This window comes from Oenanthe melanoleuca, chromosome 26, assembly GCF_029582105.1.
Source record: "Oenanthe melanoleuca isolate GR-GAL-2019-014 chromosome 26, OMel1.0, whole genome shotgun sequence".
Taxonomy (NCBI): Eukaryota; Metazoa; Chordata; class Aves; order Passeriformes; family Muscicapidae; genus Oenanthe; species Oenanthe melanoleuca.
In genome coordinates this window covers 322,757-344,212 of record NC_079359.1, presented here as the reverse complement: position 1 = coordinate 344,212, position 21,456 = coordinate 322,757, and the positions used below count along the sequence as shown (strand labels likewise).

The window sequence follows — 21,456 nt, the reverse complement described above, 5'->3', positions numbered from 1 at the left end:
GGCGAGGAGAGGAAGGGATGCTCAGGGACGGGCAGGGATGCTCAGTCCAGTGCAGGGAAGCTTAGGGCAGGGCAGGCATGTTCAGGACAGGGCAGGGATGCTTAGGGCAGGGATGCTCACTGCAGCTCGGGAAGGGCTGGTCCCGTGCCCGGTGCGTGGCGCAGCAGGGCCGCTGGAGGGCGAGCGGCGCCCGGGAAGGGGAAAGGGAACGGGAAGGGGAAAGGGAACGGGAAGGGGAAAGGGAACAGGAAAAGGAAAGGGAAAGGGAAGGGGAACGGGCCGGGGCTGCTCCGTGCAGACCGCGCCGGGAATCGCGGCCCCACTCTGGGTTCGCACCCCGCAGGGAGCCCCAGCAAGGGCAGATCCGTCACAGCATCATCCCGTGCAGGGATCCTGCACATCCCGGTTGCAGGACACCCCCATCACGGGGAATCCCCCGGGAAGCGTGGTTACCCCCAAATGCCCGAGCTGTCAGGAAAAGCTCTTTCCCTCTGTTGTGCGCTCAGCCTGAGCGGAGCTCGGGCCGACCCGTGGGGGCTCCGTTTGTTTGCACAGCCCGGCCCCGGCTCTGCCTCTGCCGGGCGCGCTCGGCCAAGGGAGGCTTCAGGAGCTGAGTGTTGTGAAAAGTGTTCATGCTGCAGCTTTAGCACAAGCAAACATGCCAAGGAGCTGAGCCGCGCTCACCTCCCCGCCCTGCCCCGCTAATTCCGCTCGGCCACCGCCGCTGATAGCCCCGGGCGCCGGCGGGGAGAGCAGAGCAGGGGAAGGACTGGGAAAACCACCCTCGTGGCCGTCATCTTCCTCGGGATGAAGGCAGTGAAAGCAGCACTCACAGGGCTGGATTTGGAGGCTGAAACACAGCGTGCTTGGGGTGCAGCTCTCTGCTTGCAGTTTGTCCATCCTTCCAACCGTTTGTCCATCCTTCTGCCGTTATTTCCTGGTCCTGCTTCGTGCCGGGTTCCCTGCTCGTCCCTGAGTGTCCGGCGGGTGAGGAGCAGGGTCCCCAGGGTGTCGTGGAAGAACAGGGCACGTTTTGGCTCAGGGACAGCGCTCGGGGTGTTTTAATGCGAGGTCACTGTGACAAAATAGACCGAGACGGGGACAGGGGAGGGGCAGGGACAGGGACAGGGCCTGGCCATGAGGGAGTAGGGGCAGGACCAGCCCCGCTGTCTCTGCCCTACAGCCGCTTCCCGGGGGTTCCTGGGGATCCCTGGGAGAGCAGTCTGCCCAGAGCACGATGAGGGTTCAGAGGGCACAGCCCGTCCTCCCGGGCACAGCCGAGGCGAGGGGGGAGCCCGGCGCTGGCACAGCCGCCTCCCATCTGCAGGAGCCGTACGGCCAGAGCAGCTGATGGATTTTTCGTCACACAGGAATAGGCAGAAGCAGTAATTAATAAACCCCTGGCTAAGGCAGGAACATCGCCCGTCCCTGGCGGGCACGGGCGGACGGGCCGCGGAAGCGGGGTCAGCGCTGTTTAACGAGCAGCAATCAGCAGCGCCAGCATGTTTGTTTTTGGAGCAGCTGGATGTGTCTCGGGGAGGGATGGGAACGTCTCCTGTCACTCGTGGGCCGGGAGGAGCTGCCAGGGCAGGGATAAAGCTCCTGACAAGTTTGGACTAGCAGGCGAGTTGATTAGCTGAGAGATGAAAATTCACAGCTCGGCTCTTGCCGGGGCCGTGAGCTGCTGCAGAGATGTTTATGTGAGGGGAGAGACCCCCGAGGTGTCACCCCTCCGCTCGGCCCGAGGCTGCTGAGCCGGGCACGGAGCCTGGTACAGCCCCGAGTCCCCTGGGCAGGGACACCCCCGTGTCACAGCCACGGACCCGGCTGGAGCCGGGGCTGTGCGGGGACAGCGGGGACAGGGGAGACAGAGGGGACCTGGGGCAGCCCTGTGGGGACGAGGGGACCCCGACTTCTCCACAGGCGCTGGGCACCGCGGCCACCTGAACGCCACCTCAGCAGCCTGGACATGCCCCACGTCCCCCGCCACCGTGGGCACCGGGCTCTGGACACCTGGCACTGCCTCGGGAGTTATTCCAGGGGACGGTGACAAAGAAACCCGGCCTGGCAAGCTGAGAGGCCGGGCCGGGCTGTGTCTGATGGGACCGATTAGCCGATGATAGACAGAGATAAATGTGTACAGCTGGAGGCAGAATAAATCGACGCTATATGTTGTATAATTGTCTTGAAAATAAGGTAATGCCGGGCTCTTGGAATGCTTTGATCTTATCAGAAAGACAAGGAATACACTAATGGCTTTAATTAGACTTCAGGGGTGGAATGAATTCAGCCTCCTGGGTGAGCTGGTTTCTGGAATTGACCACTGGTGGGGATAGAAAGGCTTTAATCAGATTTAGGCTCTTTAATACCCACAATAGTGTTTGTCTGCATGTGTGATACAGAGCTGCTGCTCAGGGTTTTTGGTGGGGGCTCTGAGGGCTACATGTGCTCGGGCTTCCAGTGCCACTGAGCCGTGTTTCAGCACTCTTTTCCAGCTGAGTTTAAGCTCAGCAGAAGCTGCTAGTTTTATTTATTGACTTCTAAGTTGAAAACAACTTGTCAGAAAAGCAGTGGAAAGCTGGGAATCGTTTCGTTTCCCAGCAGCAGGATCATGGCAGCTGCTCGTGTATTTAACTGTTAATTATTACATATACTGGCTGCAGCTGAAGCAGGAGGAAAGTTTCTCGTCTCTCCAGGAACACATCTCTGTGCTGTGCCCGGGAGCTCTGGAGCAAGCAGCATTCAGCGCTCAGAGGATGAGCGAGCTGTGACTCAGCGCCGTGACTCACCGGTGATGTGGGGAGGGTGGGGGTGTCCCAGCTCTGGGGGGCTCTGCCTCTGCTCCCCCCGCCCCGAGTGTCCCCGAGCAGCCTCACAGCAGCCGGAGGGTTTGGCTGGGGCTGGGATGTTCCGGAGGCTGCACCTGACCCTCCCTAATTTATTTCCCAGCAGAACTGCAGTGCTTGCTGAGCAGCAGCTGCCCAGATGCTGACGCTGAACACGCTGCAGTCATCCCTCCTGGGCTGTGTTTGTGCCTTCCCTGCTGTAACTACAGACTTGGATTATTTTGGTCGGTTGACATTATCTGTTGTGCTTCCCTTATGTTAATTTGTCGGGCTTAGATGAGCTCCTGAAAAGGATTTAATAACAAGAGCTGCTGCCAATGAAAGCATAATCTTGTTCAGAACTCCCTGAGCAGCCAAGCCCTCGGAGCCTCCAGGCGGGGATCAGCTCCCTGCGAGCGGCTGAGGTTCCGTGCGAGCGCAGCGAGAGCGCGGCGAGGTCAGCGCTCGCCCCACGGGCAAAGGGGCCGGGACCCAGCTCTGCCGGGCCACGAGCCCCCGGGACCACCCCGATGGTGCCACCACTCAGCCTCATGCAGAGGCACTCAATATCCGGCAATTCTGGCTCAAAAGCAGGGCCGTGGCAGTGGCCCCCAAATGAGGGAGCCAGGATGAGGCCCCTCCTTTCCCAAATCCCCAGGGATGCCCATTCTGTACTCCCCCACCCCAGCGTGGGGCTGGGATCCCCCCTGGTCCCCAGGGGAGAACCACGGGCCAGGGACAGCCTGGTGCATTCCCCAGCATCTCTGACAGGAGAGGAGGATGCAGGAGCTCCAGGGGAGGAAGGGCATGAGTGCCAGGGCCAGGCAGCACCAGGGGCTGTCCCCCCGCAGCACCCCAGGGTGGGAGATCACCCGTGTGTGTGAGAAAGCTCCTCACCTCTGCACAAACACACACGTGCTTAGTAACATAATCTCTTAAAAGCAAAATCTCAGAAATTCCTTTTTCTTCGTGGAAAATGTTGCCTGGGGGAGAAGCTCATAATGAAGGATGAAAGCTTAATCCTTGAAGCAGAGCAGGACTGGGGGGGAAGAGTATAAACATGACAGTTGTTGCTCAGTGAGTCGGAAAGGAAAGGCGAAGGGATAAAAGTTGTGGTGGGGAGGGAGGGGCTGCGAGAGCCTCGGCAGAGCTTCCTCCCTGCCCGGGGCACACCCATCACCCCGGGCTGCCCACGGCACATCACGGCTCACCCCGGCAGCCCCAGGAACAGGAAAGTGCTCTGTGCTCTGGTGGGTGAAGGTGGGAGAGTAAATGATGCTCTGGACTTGTGTAATTCAGTGCTGGAGACTGCCTGCATTACAACACTGGGAAGGAGCTTTAGTCAGGATCAGGCACTGGGCAGTATAAAATGAAGCACCAGTGTGTGTCAGACTGATTTATCCCTGTTTTCTGAGCTGTCAGTGTGGACAGTGATGTGACCATGCTCAGAAGAAATGCTCTGGAGGAAGCAGCACTTCACTGCCAACCCCCAGTAACCACCACCCTAACCTGCCTTCTGCAAACCAGAGAAAACCTCTTTAAATCCAAGTTAAACCCCCTGCAGTGCTGCCTGCTTTCAGCTGATCCTCTCTGCCAGCAGGAGGAGAGCACAGCTCACAGCTGGACAGGGCATGGGGGTCGTGCACTGGTGACCACATTTATGGCAGTGGAAGGAGTTGGGCTGGTGGTTTGGGGCAGAAATGGGAATTGGCTGCTGGTGGCTCTTGGCAGGTCCCAGAGGGCCAGGCCAGCTGGGAGCCACTGTGTGTCCCAGGAGGGACAGAAGCTCCCCAGCCTGTGAAAGGGGCATCCCAAGCCCAGGAGGGAAAAACAAACAAGCCTCACTTCTCTTCTTTACTTTTAATTGGCAGTGGAGCAGCAGAGGTGGGGTTACACTCTCCAGAGCCCAACCTGCTCTGTCTTTGCTCACTGCACAGCAACGCTGTTTATGGACTCAGATTCCAACCTTCTCCTCTCTCGAGGTTGTGAAGATGTATTTCCTCTTGTGCCATTTCTCCTTCTGGCAAGCAGGCTCCCAGGTGGGTCTGGAAATTGTCAAAGTGGGAAATAAAGTTGTTCAGTGTAAAAGAAAAAAAAAAAAAAAAAAAAGGGAAAGACAGAAAGGAACAAGCCCCAGAGGTGCAGTGTGAGTTCTGCTGGGAGCAGACACCTCAGGCAGGAGTGTGAGGACTCAGACATTCACAGATGAAGCCCCTCTCTGCACCACAGCTGCCACGTGCCCAGCACTGAGTACCATGGCTCAGCACAGCTGGAGGCTCTGGATTTTTCATCCCTGGAGCAGCCTGAAATCACAGGGCAAGACAAAAAGAAATGAAAATAACCCAAAGCTGACCTGTCTGGATGAACAGGGCAGCAAACAGCAGGCAGGCTCTGGTGATGGGGTGCCCTGCACCATCCCCTTGCCCAGGTGCTGGAGTCCCCAGCACTGAGGTGACAGTGACAGTGACACCATCACAGTGTGGCCAGGCTGGTGCTGCCAGTGCCACCTCACCTGCCTGGCAAGGAGAGCTCGAGCTGCACGTGCTGGTGAGCGTGAGCTGGGGAGGCCACAGGAGCGTGGGGCTGGGCACAGATGCTGCAGATTAGAGAATGAGAAGCTGGGAGGTTTCTGCTGAAGACATTTTTCCATTCGTGAGGCCATGGGGTGGAGCGGGCGAGGGGGGGCAGCGCCTGCAGCAGCAACAAAAGGCAGAACAAGGGGGAGGGGAGCACCAGGGAGAGATTTTTGATTCATACTCAAAAATTACCCAAAGTTTATTGCCAGAATGTCTACATTTTTATGTGCTTAAGCACAGTGAGTTATGGAAATCTTAGAACAATGGAATTATCTCCTTCATTGCCCTCAACGTGTTCGAAGTCACCACCCCTCCTCACCAAGAGTAATCTCTTTTTCTGTTTTACTGACTTACAAAAATGCCTCTGCTATCAACACCCTCCATGTGCATCTCATAAATACCAGGGTGGGACGTGGGGCTATTGTGGGTGTTTTTTATAAACCCATCTCTGCCCCAACCCTTACTCAAGAAAGTTTTTGTGGCATTTGGTTGATTTGGCAAATTTTCTGCTAGAACCTGCCTGAACAAGAGGGGCTGTGAATTCCTTGATTCGGGTCCAAGCTCAGAGCTTTGTGGTTCCCCTGCCCTTGTCTTTGCTCTGTGGGAGTCCCTTATCTGTCAGTCACGTACTGATCTATAAATCCTCTGCCTCTCCATGTGAGAGCAGGGCAGGGTGTGCCTTACACGCTCCATCTGCCAGGTGAGGAACTGCAGCGCCAGCAATCCAGCTCCAGCACGTGTTCTGCAGCCCCGGACATGCAGAATGCAGCGGGTTGGGGTGGGTTCAGCAGGCAGGGAGCAGAGCCACTCATTTCTGAGCACAGCAGGGGCACAGAGCCGTGGGTGCCCTCCCTGGCACATCCCTGGGCAATGCCTGGAGCAGGGGAAAGTCCTTCCCCCAGCAGCTGTGCCTGTGTGAGAGAGTGCAGCAGGGCCACAGAGAGCACACACAGGGTGGTTTCCTTCTCTGCAGAGATCATTCCTCCCCACCCTGTGAACCAGCCTGGCCACACAGGCCTGGGCTCTGATTTACAGCCTGCCAACTGATGGAGCTGAGGCACAGAAAGTGCTGAGCTGGGAGAAAATGAGCAGCAGAGCAGCAGAAGTGGGACAGGGGGGTCCTGGGGAGGTTTGGGGAGCCAGAACCCAGAACTCAGAGCCCAGAACCAGAATTTAGAGCTCAGAACCCAGAACCATCCCACCTATGGCTGAGAGGAGACAGGGAGCACCAGGGCTGCCAGGGGAGGTTGGGACAGGGATGGGGACCCCCAGTGTCTGCTCAAACCCCTCTGATCATCCCTCACTTCCCAGGCTCATCCTGCCCAGCTTCAGCTCCAGGAGAGGGAAGCTGAGCGAGGCATGGGAAACCTCTCCAGCCCTATAAACAGATACTATTGTTTATAATATTCCTAAGTGCCATTGCATGATGATAGCAGTGCTCTGACAGAGAAAATTTCCTTTTTTCCTTCTTTTTCAAAGAAAGTTAGGAAGTTGCAAGTCCCCCAGAACACGTTTTGGCCATGATGCTGGGTTGGCTTGGGCTGCCCACAGTGGGGGGTGGGAAGGGAACTTGCCGTACTGAGGGATGGGAGATGGAGCAGGAGCACTGGAACAGCAGGAGGTGGAGCAGGAGCTCCCAGCAGACTCCTACAGCTCCTTGACCAGAGCACCCACAGCCTCTGGAGCCACCCACAGCTGAACTTCTGGGAAATAGGCTTGGATTTGAGGGATGAAAATTAAACTCTGCTGATCCACTGGATGAGATTTATCAGTGCACATTTCACATCCCAGGGGGTGAGACCATTACTTTGTCTTTACTATATTTGTGTGCAAACACTCCTCCATAGGAGTCAGGCACTCTGCTGAGGACACTGCAATTTCCTCCAATCTCCAGTTTGCTTATATTGTGCTAAAACCAAACAAACAATCCCTGAAAGGCAGCAAGAGCTGCAGGAATCTTCTTAAAAAAAAAAAAAAAAAAAAAAAAAAAAGCAAGCAGGGATTTGTCAGGGCTTCAGTGCAGGACACAGCAGGGATTCTGTGAAGACATTGAACCCACTGATGGGCACCTCCAGAGCACCCAAGCTCTGGGTGTCAAAGATATGGCTGTTTCCCACGGTCACGGATGGGGCTGACACTTCATTGACCTGCCCTTCCATCAGCTGAGCATGAGAAATCACAGAATTAAAGAAATCATAGAATTATGGAATCACAGAATATGCTGAGTTGGAAGGAGCCCACAAGGGCCAGCAAGTCCAACTCTTGGCCCTGCACAGCACAACCCCAAAACAAGAAACAAAGGACAGAGACTTTCTAAACACACTGAAAGTGGTTTAGGGAAAAAGGTTATGAAATGCAATTAAAGGTTTTATAAAGTGTCCTGATCACAGTCCTTGGTCACTCCTTGGTATGACTTTGATCATAGATCAGAAAATGAGCTGGAGAACTGAAGGGAAGGGAGTTCAGTGGATTGGTGTAGAATCAGTGTGGACATAAAAGTGAGTTTGTCACAGTGACTGAGCCATGATGCGCAGTCAAGATCCCCAGTATCTGGAAAAACGAATTGCAAAACCCACAGACACTGAGTGCAGCACAAGCACAGCGAGTCTGATGTTTGGCTTCTCATTGCTGAGCCGCTGCTCCAACAGCCCACAAGACAGACGACAAGATTCCCTGTTGCTCTTTTTGATACGCATCATTCTCGTTTTTCAGGAAGTTAAAATCCCCTCAGAACGAGCCGGCAGGACGAGACTCGGACTGCTGTCCCAGCTCCTCCCTGAGCAGGGTCCGGCACCCGCTCATCCCAGGGGAAAACAGGACAAGGGAGAAACTGCTGCAGTTTGGGGTGGATACAGAATATGGGAAGGTGCTGAATGTGAGAGCACAGCCCGGAGCTGCCCAGCCCTGTCCCTGTCTCTGTCTCTGTCCCTGTCCCTGTCCCTGTCCCTGTCCCTGTCCCTGTCCCTGTCCCTGTTCCTGTCCCTGTGCCCAGCGCTCCCAGCCCCCCGTGCACGGGCAGACGTGTCCATGTGCATCACCAGTGAGTGCAATGGAACTGCTGACAATGGGCTCAGACACTGCCAAAATTCAACATGAGGGCTGCAGATGTCCCCGGGGCCGGCAAACCCTGCTGAAGATCCCTGCGGAGTGAAAGGTTCCCCTCAATTCGCTTCAGATGCTGCTCGCCCCGTCCGACAGCCGTCATCGGAGGAGGGGCCTCCACCCCGAGAAAAGATAAATCCAGCTCTGCCTCCAGACTGTTATTGTCTCCTCTGGTTCAAATTAAGCGGCTGGGGTAATTTTTTATACCTTGCCATTTGTCTTTTACCTGAGGGCACTGCAGAAAGGAAAGAAGAAAAGGTGAATCTAGCACGAAAGCAGGGAAGGAGCAGAGTCTTTAACAGACAATTAACTGAACTGACATCGGGTTCTCCCTAAAACATCAAACTGGATATTAAATGCAGCAGACACAGCTAATTCCCTGCCAGTGGGCCCAGGGATAAATCAGCAGGGGTGGCCGTGGCTGTAGGGAGCATCCAGCCCTGATCCCAGGGGTGTCACAGAGCAGGGGCTGCAAACTTTGGGCTCAGCCCAGAGCAGTGCTGGGGGGTAAGACGTGAGCTGTTTTCAGATGGTTTATAAAATTAACATCCCCAAGGTATCCTGATGTTTGCCAAGGTGAAATCTGTGTCTGCCCTGGGTGATTTCATTACTCAGTGACCCCTTACATGATTCTACTTTTCTTTTAAAGCAGAGAGACTTCCACTTCCAGCCCAGCTGGGCACCCCACAGCCCCCTGCAGCACCGAGAGCTTTGCCAGCATTGTGTGGGAAGGGAAACTTTGCTTCCAGCCCCTGAGAACCCAGCCACCTGCACTGCCTTCCTGCAAGGGCATCAGGGCAGCTGAGCCCCACAGTGCCACAGCCCTGGGAGTGCCCTGGCACAGGAGAAAAAGCATTGCCTTGTCCTGAATTTTCTATACCAAAACCAAACCAAAACAACTACTTCAGTGGAAATATAGAATGGAATTTAGGCCTAAAGCCTGTGATCTCTGCTACTTTTACTAGAACACAAGCAGCTCTATCTCAAAGCAGTCCTTTCTCAATGTATTTGGTGATTAAATAAAAAAAAAATAATTCTCTTTGTCAAAAGCAGATGCATCTCATGTTTCCACTGAAAGAAAATGCAATTTTTTAGAAAACAACAGTTTGTTGAGAATCTGTTCCTCCTGCCCTGTTTGGAGCAGTCAGGGAGAGCTCCATCCCCACAGCCAGCACTCGACCTGGCCAACCACAAACCACACGCCTGCCTTGGGTCAGGCTCCTTTTTTCCAGCACTCTGATTATTTTTTCTCCTGGGGATAGGGCTGGAAAGGACTCAGCCTTCAGCTCAAGACAAATCCTGCCCTTTCAGTAAAGTGTAATAAACTTCTTCCCCTGATACATAGGAAAATGTTTTAAGGCAAGACTTTATAGAGAGCATCAATCACTTTGGAGGTGATGGAATTGCTGCAGAATTATAAGCAAGTCTGAAGTGTCTACAGAGGACTCTAAACACAGTCTTCTATTTATTCTCTGTGTCCTTTGTAAATGTAAACTTCTGTGGAGTTCAGAGGCCCTTCCGTCTCCACGGCCTGTCAATCCAGCACCTTTCACCACTGCTAAAATCACAATTAAAAAAAAAAGGGGATTACAAAAACAAACACAGAGCTCACGTGCGAGTGATGGCTGCGGACTGCTGTGGGATCCTGTGCCCTGTGCCCGCCTCTCCCAGCCCTGGGGAGCAGAGCAGGAGCCCTGGAGCCTCTCCCTGCCCTGGGAAGCAGAGCAGGAGCCCTGGAGCCTATCCCTGCCCTGGGGAGCAGAGCAGGAGCCCTGGAGCCTCTCCCTGCCCTGGGGAGAAGAGCAGGAGCCCTGGAGCCTCTCCCTGCCCTGGGGAGCAGAGCAGGAGCCCTGGAGCCTCTCCCTGCCCTGGGACTGCCTGAGTGAAGGGCAGGAGTGAGGATGGAGCAGAGCTCTGGCCACTGCACCCACTCCTGGGGGCTTCTCTGGGAGCAGGACAGAGGCAGAACAAGCAGGACTAAATCCCAGAGAACACAGGGATGCAGATCCGGCCGGGTGCAGGGCAATTTCCCCCTTGGATTTTATCTCCCCCAGGCACAGGCAGAGGAGGGGTCACGGTGCCCTCCTGCACAAACACCCAGCTGGGCTCTGGGCGGCTCAGAGGATCACGCAGAGGACAGTGCACTGACAGCAGGATGGAGCTGGGTGTGGGAGAGCCATCCCAGCTGGAATGCTGCTCAGGGGAGCAAGTGGGAAGTGACTTTTTCTTCCACAGAATAAAAAAGGAGATAAAAGCCCTATAAAGTTAGAAGATAATCTATATTAAAACTTCTCTTTGACAAAATACTTTATACAAAATTACTTTATACATTGAAATATTCCACAGCTGCTTCAGGGAGAAAAGAAGTCTCCTTTGAAAAATACCTTCCATGAGAGATTTCCTCTGACCCTGGAGCATCCTAATCCCAGCACACCGGACACAGAGACTGCAGGGGGGACAATTTGCAGTGTTTTGTCCCTGCCTATGGAGGGTCAGGAAATAAACAACTGGGAGCCCTTTGGTTATTTGCATTAGCAGAGGGTTTGGTAGGTACAAACAGCTCTTATGCAAAACTACACTTCCCCAAACATCACTCTGGCACCAGTTCTTGCCAGCATCTCTAGTCCTCTCAAAAGCCCTTTGTCTGAAAACCCAAACCAAAATACGATTATTTCGGCAGAAAAGCAGCATTTTGGAGACTCCCCTGTAGCACCCTCACAAAGTCATGCTGGCAGGTCAGAGGTCAGGAAGGCAAAACGGGGCACAAGCGAGGAGAGATCCCCACGCACCTGCTGACGCTCACTGGGACCCCCATCCCCTGTAAGGCTGGGCTTTCGGAGCTGTGACCCGGTAGCCAGCCCTGTCGGTAGCCAGCAGAGCCGGTAGCCAGCCCGGTCGATAGCCAGCCCGGTCGATAGCCAGCCTGGTCGGTAGCCAGCCTGGTCGGTAGCCAGCCCGGTCGGTAGCCAGCAGGGCCGGTAGCCAGCCCGGTCGGTAGCCAGCAGAGCCGGTAGCCAGCCCGGTCGATAGCCAGCCCGGTCGATAGCCAGCCTGGTCGGTAGCCAGCCTGGTCGGTAGCCAGCCCGGTCGGTAGCCAGCAGGGCCGGTAGCCAGCCCTGTCGGTAGCCAGCAGGGCCGGTAGCCAGCCCGGTCGATAGCCAGCCCGGTCGATAGCCAGCCTGGTCGGTAGCCAGCCTGGTCGGTAGCCAGCCCGGTCGGTAGCCAGCAGGGCCGGTAGCCAGCCCTGTCGGTAGCCAGCAGAGCCGGTAGCCAGCCCGGTCGATAGCCAGCCCGGTCGATAGCCAGCCTGGTCGGTAGCCAGCCTGGTCGGTAGCCAGCCCGGTCGGTAGCCAGCAGGGCCGGTAGCCAGCCCGGTCGGTAGCCAGCAGAGCCGGTAGCCAGCCCGGTCGATAGCCAGCCCTGTCGGTAGCCAGCAGAGCCGGTAGCCAGCCCGGTCGATAGCCAGCCCGGTCGATAGCCAGCCCGGTCGGTAGCCAGCCCGGTCAGTAGCCAGCAGAGCCGGTAGCCAGCCCGGTCGATAGCCAGCCCTGTCGGTAGCCAGCAGGGCCGGTAGCCAGCCCGGTCGGTAGCCAGCCCAGTCGGTAGCCAGCAGGGCCGGTAGCCAGCCCGGTCGGTAGCCAGCAGGTAGCGCTGCGGGTCCGTCCCTGGCCCCTCCGACTCCGCCGCGTCCCCGCGACCGCCCTGCGGGGTCCGTGTATACTGCACGAGTGACAGCGAGCGTGGGGACCCGCCCGGCTCCGGGGGTTTTCTGCCAGGACCCCCTTAGAGGGACCCGATCATCGGGATTCCCAGCTTGGGGCTGGTGTCAGGACCCTCGAACAGAACCTGTCCATCGGGATTCCCAGTTTAGAACTCGTATCGGGACCCCCGAACGGAACCTGTCCATCGGGATTCCCAGTTTAGAACTCGTACCGCTCCGTCGGGATTCCTGGTGGGAGCGCTGCTGCTGCGGGACCCCTGCGCACAGGGAAAGGGAATTAGAGCCGCCTTTGCAGCAGGTCTTTTTCCTGGCGTGCTCCCGAGCGCTGAAACATTCCAGCATCCCGCTGCCCCCTGGCTGCCCTGCGCACAGCTGATCCCTGTAGGATCGCACTGAGCCTTTCCCAGGCTGACCTGGAGCATCCCTGCCTCCCAGCTCGCCCTGCCTCAGCTGCTTTGTGTGCGCTGAAGAGTTGCTGCAGCAGAAGTGCAATTCCAGCAAAAGCTGGCAGGGAATCCAGGGGCCAAGTCCGGAGTAAATTCTGATAATGCTGTGTTTACATCAGGAATTTCTTTGGCAGATTAATCACATGAATGAAGTAACAGATGGGAACTCGTTGGAGACACTGCAGCAGGAATTCCAGCACAGGGCCAGGCTGGCAGCTCGGCCCTGGAAGCGCCACTGCCGGGACCTCCTCTGCACGGAATCAGGGATGAGGTCAAACAGGGATCAGGGATGGGGAAAAGCAGCTCCCTGAGAGGAACTCTCCTCCAAGGGCCAGGAAGAGCAGCCTTGTACCTCAGCACACGGCAGCCTGTCCTTCCAAGGGTTGTGACATGCAATAAATGATGGGTATTGAGGGCATCACATGCAATAAATGATGGGTGTTGGGGGAATCACATCCAATACATGATGGATGTTGGGGGAATCACATCCAATACATGATGGATGTTGGGGGAATCACATGCAATAAATGATGGGTGTTGGGGGAATCACATGCAATACATGATGGGTGTTGGGGAATCACATTCAATACATGATGGGTGTTGGGGGAATCACATTCAATACATGATGGATGTTGGGGGAATCACATGCAATAAATGATGGGTGTTGGGGGAATCACATTCAATAAATGATGGGTGTCGGGGGAATCACATTCAATAAATGATGGGTGTTGGGGGAATCACATGCAATAAATGATGGATGTTGGAGGAATCACATCCAATACATGATGGATGTTGGGGGAATCACATGCAATAAATGATGGGTGTTGGGGGAATCACATTCAATAAATGATGGGTGTTGGGGGAATCACATTCAATACATGATGGGTGTTGGGGAAATCTCATTCAATAAATAATGGATATTGAGGGCATTGCATTCAATAAATGATGGGTATTGGGGGCATCACATTCAATACATGATGGGTGTTGGGGAAATCTCATTCAATAAATAATGGATATTGAGGGCATCACATTCAATAAATGATGGGTATTGGGGGCATCACATTCAATAAATGACGGGTATTGGGGGAATCACATTCAATAAGTGGTGGGTATCAAGGGCATGGTTGCAGCAAAGTTCTCATGCTCCTGCTGCCAGCCTCAGCCAGAGGGAGCATTCAGGACCCTTTAGCTGGGAGGACACAAACCCCAGCTCTGGATTAGTCATCAGCTCCTCATGCTCCTTCCAGTGCTGAGGAACTCTCACAGCAGTGTCTGACAACTGCCTGTGCTTCTGTCAGCTCCAATAAACAACCGTGTTTAATGCCACAAGGGGAGAGGGCACTTCACACTCCATCCAAAAATAACAAGTTTTCAGCATTCTCTCCTCTCCAGCTCCATGGCCCCGTGTCCCCAGCAGTTTGCCAAGCAGCACTGCCTTGGAGCAGGGTCAGAGGATGAGCCAGCACCAGTAAAGCTCTGTCCCCTGCCCCAGCGCCCACCCACATCCTCCTGCTGCACAGCCCTGCGTGTTCCAGCTCGCCAGGCCCGCTGAACCACGCCATTAACATTCTCACAGTGACATCTCCAAAATATTTCAGGGATAAATTGGTTGCTGGCTGATTTGCAAAGCATTTAGGCAAAATTATTAGGAGGAAGGTTGGTGGGGAGCCAGGAGCTGGACCCCGAGGGAGGCTGCATGCTTGTGAGTCGCTGGGATGCTCATGCCATGGCCCTGGGGAGCTCAGGCTGGGCCCCACAGGCTGCCAGCCAGTAAACACGGTATAACTCACCCTCATAAAGGGCTTAAGTGCCCTGGCGCTGTTGGATAAACAGGACTGTGCTGAATGCACACAGCAGCCTGGTACAGCCCTGGAGGCATCTCAGCATCTCCACAGCACCCCCTGTGACTGTGAGTGGCACCAAAGGGACCCAGTGCCCAGTGCCATCCCACTGTCCTGGGTCATGGACAGGTCCTGGTGGGCAGGATTCCGACACCCAAGGGGGAGTTGCTCAGAAAAAAGCCAGGCAAGAAAGCAAAAAGCCCTCATCACGTTTTGCATGGCCACAACTCCACATAGCCCTGTCCTGCCCGCAGACCAGACCCATCAACCTCCTCCTGCCCACCCTGGCTGGAGGACATGTGGAGTTCCAGGCTGTTAGAGGGCTGGAAAGCTGTTGCTGAAAAACCTGAGATAGGAAGAGAAATGTCGCCCCAAATTTATTGTATTTACTTTCCCCAGTGTTTTCAGAATTTTTTAGTCTTCAATAGTTTATATTATACACATTTATCAGCTTTCCTTCAGGCTTTTAACCCCAGATTCACTGTCTCAGGTTATAGTGGAAAGTGATGAAATGGGCATTCCTGGAGCATCTGCTCAAGGGAAGGTTTGTGGCCAAATTCAATCAAATAGCCAAAATGAACCCAGTGCAAGGCTGCTGCACAGAGAAACCTTCAGTATCCCTGGCACTGTGGACTTCTCATGGATCTCCACACCCCCACAGTTGCCAGAAGCACCCACCCGTTTTATTACCAGCTCTATCCACATATTTCTTGTTCATCAGCTCTGGATTTTAAATTTTTTTTCAGTGGAGAAATAGGCAAACTCACGTTATCAAAAATATTTGCGACTAAAACGGTCTTTTCTGTAGCAATCTTATTTTAAGAGCATTTTCAGCCCTCCAAGCAACACAAACCGCACCAGACCATGCCCTGCCCGCAAGACCCAGCCACTGCAGGAGAGTGATAGTCCCTGAAATGAGGGGAAACCACACAAGTTAAGGGAGGACGTGAGCAAAAATGGCGTTTAAATCCCGGCAGATGCGTAGGTAATGAGTAAATTAACTCCCGGCTGCGATCTGTTGAACAGCACAGTCCAGAAGCGGACAAAGGGATCAAAGGCGGAATTTCCCCACATCAGGCCGGGGTGCCCGGGGCCCTGGGCGGCTCATCAGAGCTCAAAGGAAGGTGGCCCTGCCCACAGCAGGGCTGGCAAGTAGGTGAGCTTTAAGTTCCCTTCCAAAAAAATAATGTGAAGATTTCTATGATTTGGGCTCCTCTGCGTTCAAGCTGACCCCAGAATTCCAGCTGCCCCCGGAGAATCTCACCGGCCGGGAGCAGGAGCTGCAGCACCGCAAAGGCTGGAGCAGCCAATGTCACCAGCACCTGTGTCACCAGTACCTGTGTCACCAGCACCTGTGTATCCAGCACCTGTGTCACCAGCACTCTGTGTCACCAGTACCTATGTCACCAGCACCTGTGTCATCAGCACTCTGTGTCACCAGCACCTGTGTATCCAGCACCTGTGTCACCAGCACTCTGTGTCACCAGTACCTGTGTCACCAGCACCTGTGTCACCAGTACCTATGTCACCAGCACTCTGTGTCACCAGCACTCTGTGTCACCAGCACCTGTGTATCCAGTACCTGTGTCACCAGCACTCTGTGTCACCAGCACCTGTGTCACCAGCACCTGTGTAACCGGCACCTGTGTCACCAGCACTCTGTGTCACCAGCACTCTGTGTCACCAGTACCTGTGTCACCCAGCACTCTGTGTCACCAGCACCTGTGTCACCAGCACCTGTGCATCCAGCACCTGTGTCATCAGCACTCTGTGTCACCAGCACCTGTGTATCCAGCACCTGTGTCACCAGTACCTGTGTCACCCAGCACTCTGTGTCACCAGCACCCTGTGTCACCAGCACCCTGTGTCACCAGTACCTGTGTCACCAGCACCCCGTGTCACCCAGCAGCACACACTGCCATCACCTTCAGCACACACCCAGACCTGCCTGCACCTCGGGGATGTCCCAGTGTCCCCCTTGCAGTAGGGACAGCCAGAGGCAGTGCTGGTGAGCTGGATCCCATCCCAGGGGTGCTGGAGCCCCTGGAGCCCAGAGCTGCCCCTTGGAGCACTCACACAGGCACTGGGCAGGGAAGGGTGTCTGTGGGGACAGGTCCCACAGCACGGGCAGGACAAGAGCTGGTGAGTTTTCACTGCCTGGGTTGGGGGCACTGCTACCAACGGGGGTCCTTCAATACTCTTTATTAACTCTGGACTAAACCTTCCATTTCCATGGAAACACAAACTTCAGGTGCCCAACCTCAGGGTCTGTGCATTCCTCCAGAGGCTGGATGCTTCTCAAGTCCCACTCCTGTCCCAGTAGGATTAGCTGAATAACCAGGTCAAAAGCAGTGCCTGAATTCAGCTCAGCAAGAGGCCGCTCTCATTACATCTCTATTTCCTTGAAAAGTGGATTTGCACCAGACCAGATATTTTTAAGATATGGGGAAGCACCAAGCTAAATAGAAATGAACGTTTTCCAGGTTAACAATGATTTTCACCTGCTCCAGCCTGGAATCACCACAATAGCTCTTGACAGCAGCACACAGGTTATCAGAGCAAAGGCTGAAAGCACAGCTTGCTGCCCTGACTCCTTGTTGGATTTCTGAGAGGCTGGCAACAGAAAAGCTGATCCAATTTATCCACAGTTCATTATCCGACATAGCATGACATTGGGACACTCGCAGACACAATCCAGCTTCCTCCTGCCTTGCAAGATGTATTGACAAAAGGCAAGGAAACAGAGCATTAATAGCTCTCTGCTGTGCAGCTGAATCTGGGCACCAGCAATGAGATTCTTTGGGCTATTTCTATCCAATCTCACACAAGAGTAAATCAGAAGCTTCTACAGACTTTCATTAAATTTCTCCCATTAATACCAGCATAGCAGAGATCAGAATTTGTCCTTTTTAGTGTTTTTCTGGTATTTTAAAAAATGCTAAAACTCTTCAGCTTCTAACTGAGCTTAAGATAAAAGTTAACCTCTGAACCAGAGCAGTATCTTTCATGTAAGGCACAATACAGAGAGGGTTTTTTACAGCAGGTTTCGCTCAGTAATGTGTGTTTCAGACTGCATGTTACCCCATCCTCACCCGACTCTGGGAGCCTGGGTACAAGGAACCACTAAACTTCACAAGAAATTTCTGAAGGTGGCAAGAGGGACCAAGACTGCCCATGGAATGAGACTGGCCAGGACTGAGCATGAGCCTTGCTCCATCCCTGGAATTCTTCTAAGCCAGTCTGGACATGCCATGGAGCACCCTGCTCTGGTGGGAAGTGTCCCTGCCCAGGGCAGGGGGTCAGAACAGGATGATCTTTAATGTCCCTTCCAACCCCAACTACCCTGTGATTCTATGATCAATAAGAGGAGAAAGAGGCCCTGTTCTCCAGCCCCTGACCACCTGGACCACACTGGAGAGACCAAATTTTATGCCTCCCCAGGCTGAGCAGCCCTGACTGCTGGCCTGGCAGGTGCCCCACGGCAGCGGCAGCGTGAGGGCTTTGTAATAACCTGTTATCTGATCTGAGCCCTCTGGCCTTTCCTCTCCAGCAGACAGTCCTTCAGACCCATTCAGGGATGATGAGTCACTGAAGAAGCACTTTAAATCCATCCTGGATGATAAGGGTAGAGCTGTGTGTGGTGCATTTCCTGCCCTAGTTTGGACTTATGCTTGGGCTCTCTGCACTTCCCCACTTATTCCACCTTCTTTCTCCTTCCAAATTCCCCACCATGCTAAGCTGCAAAACCTCAAGCAGTTCAGTGGAGATTCATCAGGACTCAGTGATCACACTGGGCTTCAATAGGGAGCAGGCAGCAAGGATGGGTCAGCTTTGGAGAGGCACAGCAATACCTGTGGGAGCTTTGCCCAGGAAAGCTGCTGCAATGATGCACCAGCCCAGGAGCAGCTCCTCGCTCGGCTGAACAAAGCAAATAATCCCAACCACGCCTTGCATGGCTCCCTTGGACCTTTCACCACCCTCACATCCCTCATTTGGACACCCTCTAACAGCTCTATAACTTTCTCATGCTGAGGTGCTCAAGGTGCAGCCGGGACTTGAGGTGAGGCTGCACGAGCACCGCAGGTCACCTGTGCCCAGGTGGGTCAGCTGCACCAGGAGAAGGTGACCCCTGTGTCCAGGAGCTGAGCTCATGACAACAGCACAAATCCTCATCCCTGTCAGCCCCATCTGCCCCACTGCAGAGGTTTGGGTCTCAGGAAATCCTTACAAACCCCCACACCAACATCCATGGCTCTCAGCATGCCCCTCGCTATCAGCAGTGCACGATAACAAATTTGCCTTACATTAGTGAAATGATTACTCTTAATACTCAGACACTGATCATATTCTTGAGGAAAAGGAAACATAAATCCCTCCCTGCACTGACAGCAACAGCCCACATCCCTAGATAGGAGGGCTAATTAAACCTGGCCATTCCAGCCAAGGCCCAGCCAGCATGTTTGGACAAGCTTTGTGGTCAGAGCATGTGCAGGATTTGGCCCTATTTCCCCATTTTCATTAATCACAGGGAAAATTCTCCACTTAGAAGCAATGCTAGAGATAAACCTGATAGGGATTTTTTTCTCCCTTGGCCACTTCCCACTTGGCAAGAGGGATGAAGTTCTGCCTTTGCAAAACATTTTGAAACCTGTTTCTGTTCCAATTCAGAATCACCCACCCCAAAGCTTTCCAGGTTATCTGTAAAATAAAACCTAGAGAAATGGATGGCTTGAAATGCTTCAAACTGATAAACTCAAAATACATTATTTCAACTGTAATTTTGGTTTGGGTTATAAAGCAGAGTGAAAATGTTAAAATCCACAGAACAAATAGCTATTGGAAATGGGAAATGTTTTGAAATTGAAGAAATAGAATGTTTTTGCCCCAGGGACCACCTTCCCTTTCCTCCAAATCTTGACAGAGTTTCACGAAGCACTTCAAGTTTGAAGTGCTGTGTTTTGGGGGGAGCTGGGCTGTTTCTTCTGGGGAGGGTGAAGAGAAACTCCAGGAGCAAAGGAAACCTCTGGAATCCAGACAAGGTGCACCGGTGCCACAGTGGGAGCTGGGCTCCAGTGCTGGTTTAGGCTTGGCTTTGGTGGGCCTGAGCCCCGTTCCAGCTGCTCCAGAGCAGGCAGAGGTGTGCGTGGGAAGGGCAGGGATGAGCAGCAGGCAGCCCCACTGATGTAAAAACCCACCTCAAACCCTTCCCTGGTTATAAATAAAGCAGCCACTGACCTGGGAGATCAATCAGTGGGCTGGTGTCTCTGTGTGATGTCACCCCGTGTTTTTCCACAGGCCTGTCAAGTGTCAGCCCGTCGGATCTGCTGCTGGCAGCCGGGTGGGAGCGCAGGATTTGTGGCTTTGGGGATTTATGGCCGGTTCCTGCCGCTCTCCCGCACACACAATGCACAGATGCCTCTGCAGGATGATGGAAACTGGAGCTGCTTGGCGCTCTCGGGGTATTTTTAGGTGTTATTGCACCATTCCTGGCCTTCGGTGACTCCTATGACTAACACAGCTGGATTTGCAGCCTTCCCTCTGAACCTGGGAGCTCAGGCACATTGAGCTGCTCCAAAAGAAGCCCGTGGGTCTGGTGGGCAAGGAAGGGAGGGATGGAGCCAGGTCCCAGCTGAGGCCATAGCATGGGATGGATGTCATGATGGGAAACCAGCTCAGGAAGGCACAAAACCCAGGTCTGACATCAGGGTTTTCATTTCACTGCTTGACCTTTACTCCTGTTTGCAGTAGAACCTGCAGCCTGATCCCCTTCCCATGTTTACCAGGCTCAGCTCCAGCTGGGCACCAGTGGGAGGGGAGGATGTCCCCACAATGTCTGTGCCAGGTAGCACAGGGTTACACACACCACAGGGCTGCACACAAGGCACTGCATGTCCACACAGCAACTCATCAATTAATCTGAGAAGGAACAAAGCAATTAACACTGGAAGCAGGGGACAGACTAACTAAGCACATGCTGCCACTCTGCTAACAGGGCTGCCATGTGCCTGTTTGTTTGGCTTCTGTTTCTATGGAGGTGGGGGCTGTACAGCAGGGTCAATTCATTGCTCGGGTTATTTGCTTCTATCCAAAATGCATTCTTAACCTCTCAGAGCCGGGGGACATGGCCAGGGACTAACTGGGGACTGCTCAGCCTTTGGGAGTTGCGTTCTTCTGGGGGAAAAAGAACTTTTGGGGGATAAAAGACCTTCCCTCTGCCTGTCCTGTGCCAGGCACAGCCCCAGTGCCAGGCACAGCCCCAGTGCCTTGTACTGCACAATCAAAGGTGAAATCCCAAATCCTGTGTGCCTGGCACAGCCCCAGCAACTGTGCTGCACAATCAAAGGTGAAATCCCAAATCCAGTGTGCCAGGCACAGCCCCAGTGCCTGTGCTGCACAATCAAAGGTGAAATCCCAAATCCAGTGCCACAGCAGGACAGACAGCTGCACAGGACAGGGCAGGTGAGATCACACTGCCTTTCTCTCCACAGAGATGGAGTGATTTCTGCAGGGCAGGTGAGATCTGGTGCCCACCCATGGCATTCAAACCATGTCTGAGGGTGCCTGGAGCACACTGCAGGTGGGTGCAGGCTGGATGTCATCTACAGAGCAGCTCTTTGGGGCAGGGAATACCACAGACCAGTCTTGCCCATGCATTAACTCACCCTGTTCTTCTCCTTAGGCGTTGCACTGACCATGGACTGTCCCTCTGCCCCTCACGGCAGCTCTGTGTGTGACACAGGGCCCTGCCCCAGCTCCCCAGCATGGTCAGTCATCACCTTCAGCATCCAGAATAAGTCTGTGGAATGACCAACCTGCTAAGAAAACAGCAAGCCCTTTCCTTTGAAGTTAATGAATTGTGAAAGCCTTTGAAAGCAGAGCCTTGTTTATTTACTCACCACAGCTCATGTGGACAGAGCACCCAGACACCCTGAGCACTGCTAATTT

General features: G+C 54.0%; 1 long non-coding RNA gene across 1 annotated transcript; it reads right to left on the bottom strand.

The window, feature by feature from the left end:
• Nucleotides 1-4,670: 4,670 nt before the first annotated feature.
• On the bottom strand, nt 4,671-21,330 carry LOC130263604 (uncharacterized). Its single transcript, XR_008842358.1, has 2 exons — nt 21,174-21,330; nt 4,671-4,870 (listed from the first exon to the last, which is right to left on the bottom strand). It is a non-coding gene; the product is annotated as an uncharacterized LOC130263604 (long non-coding RNA).
• Nucleotides 21,331-21,456: the final 126 nt, after the last annotated feature.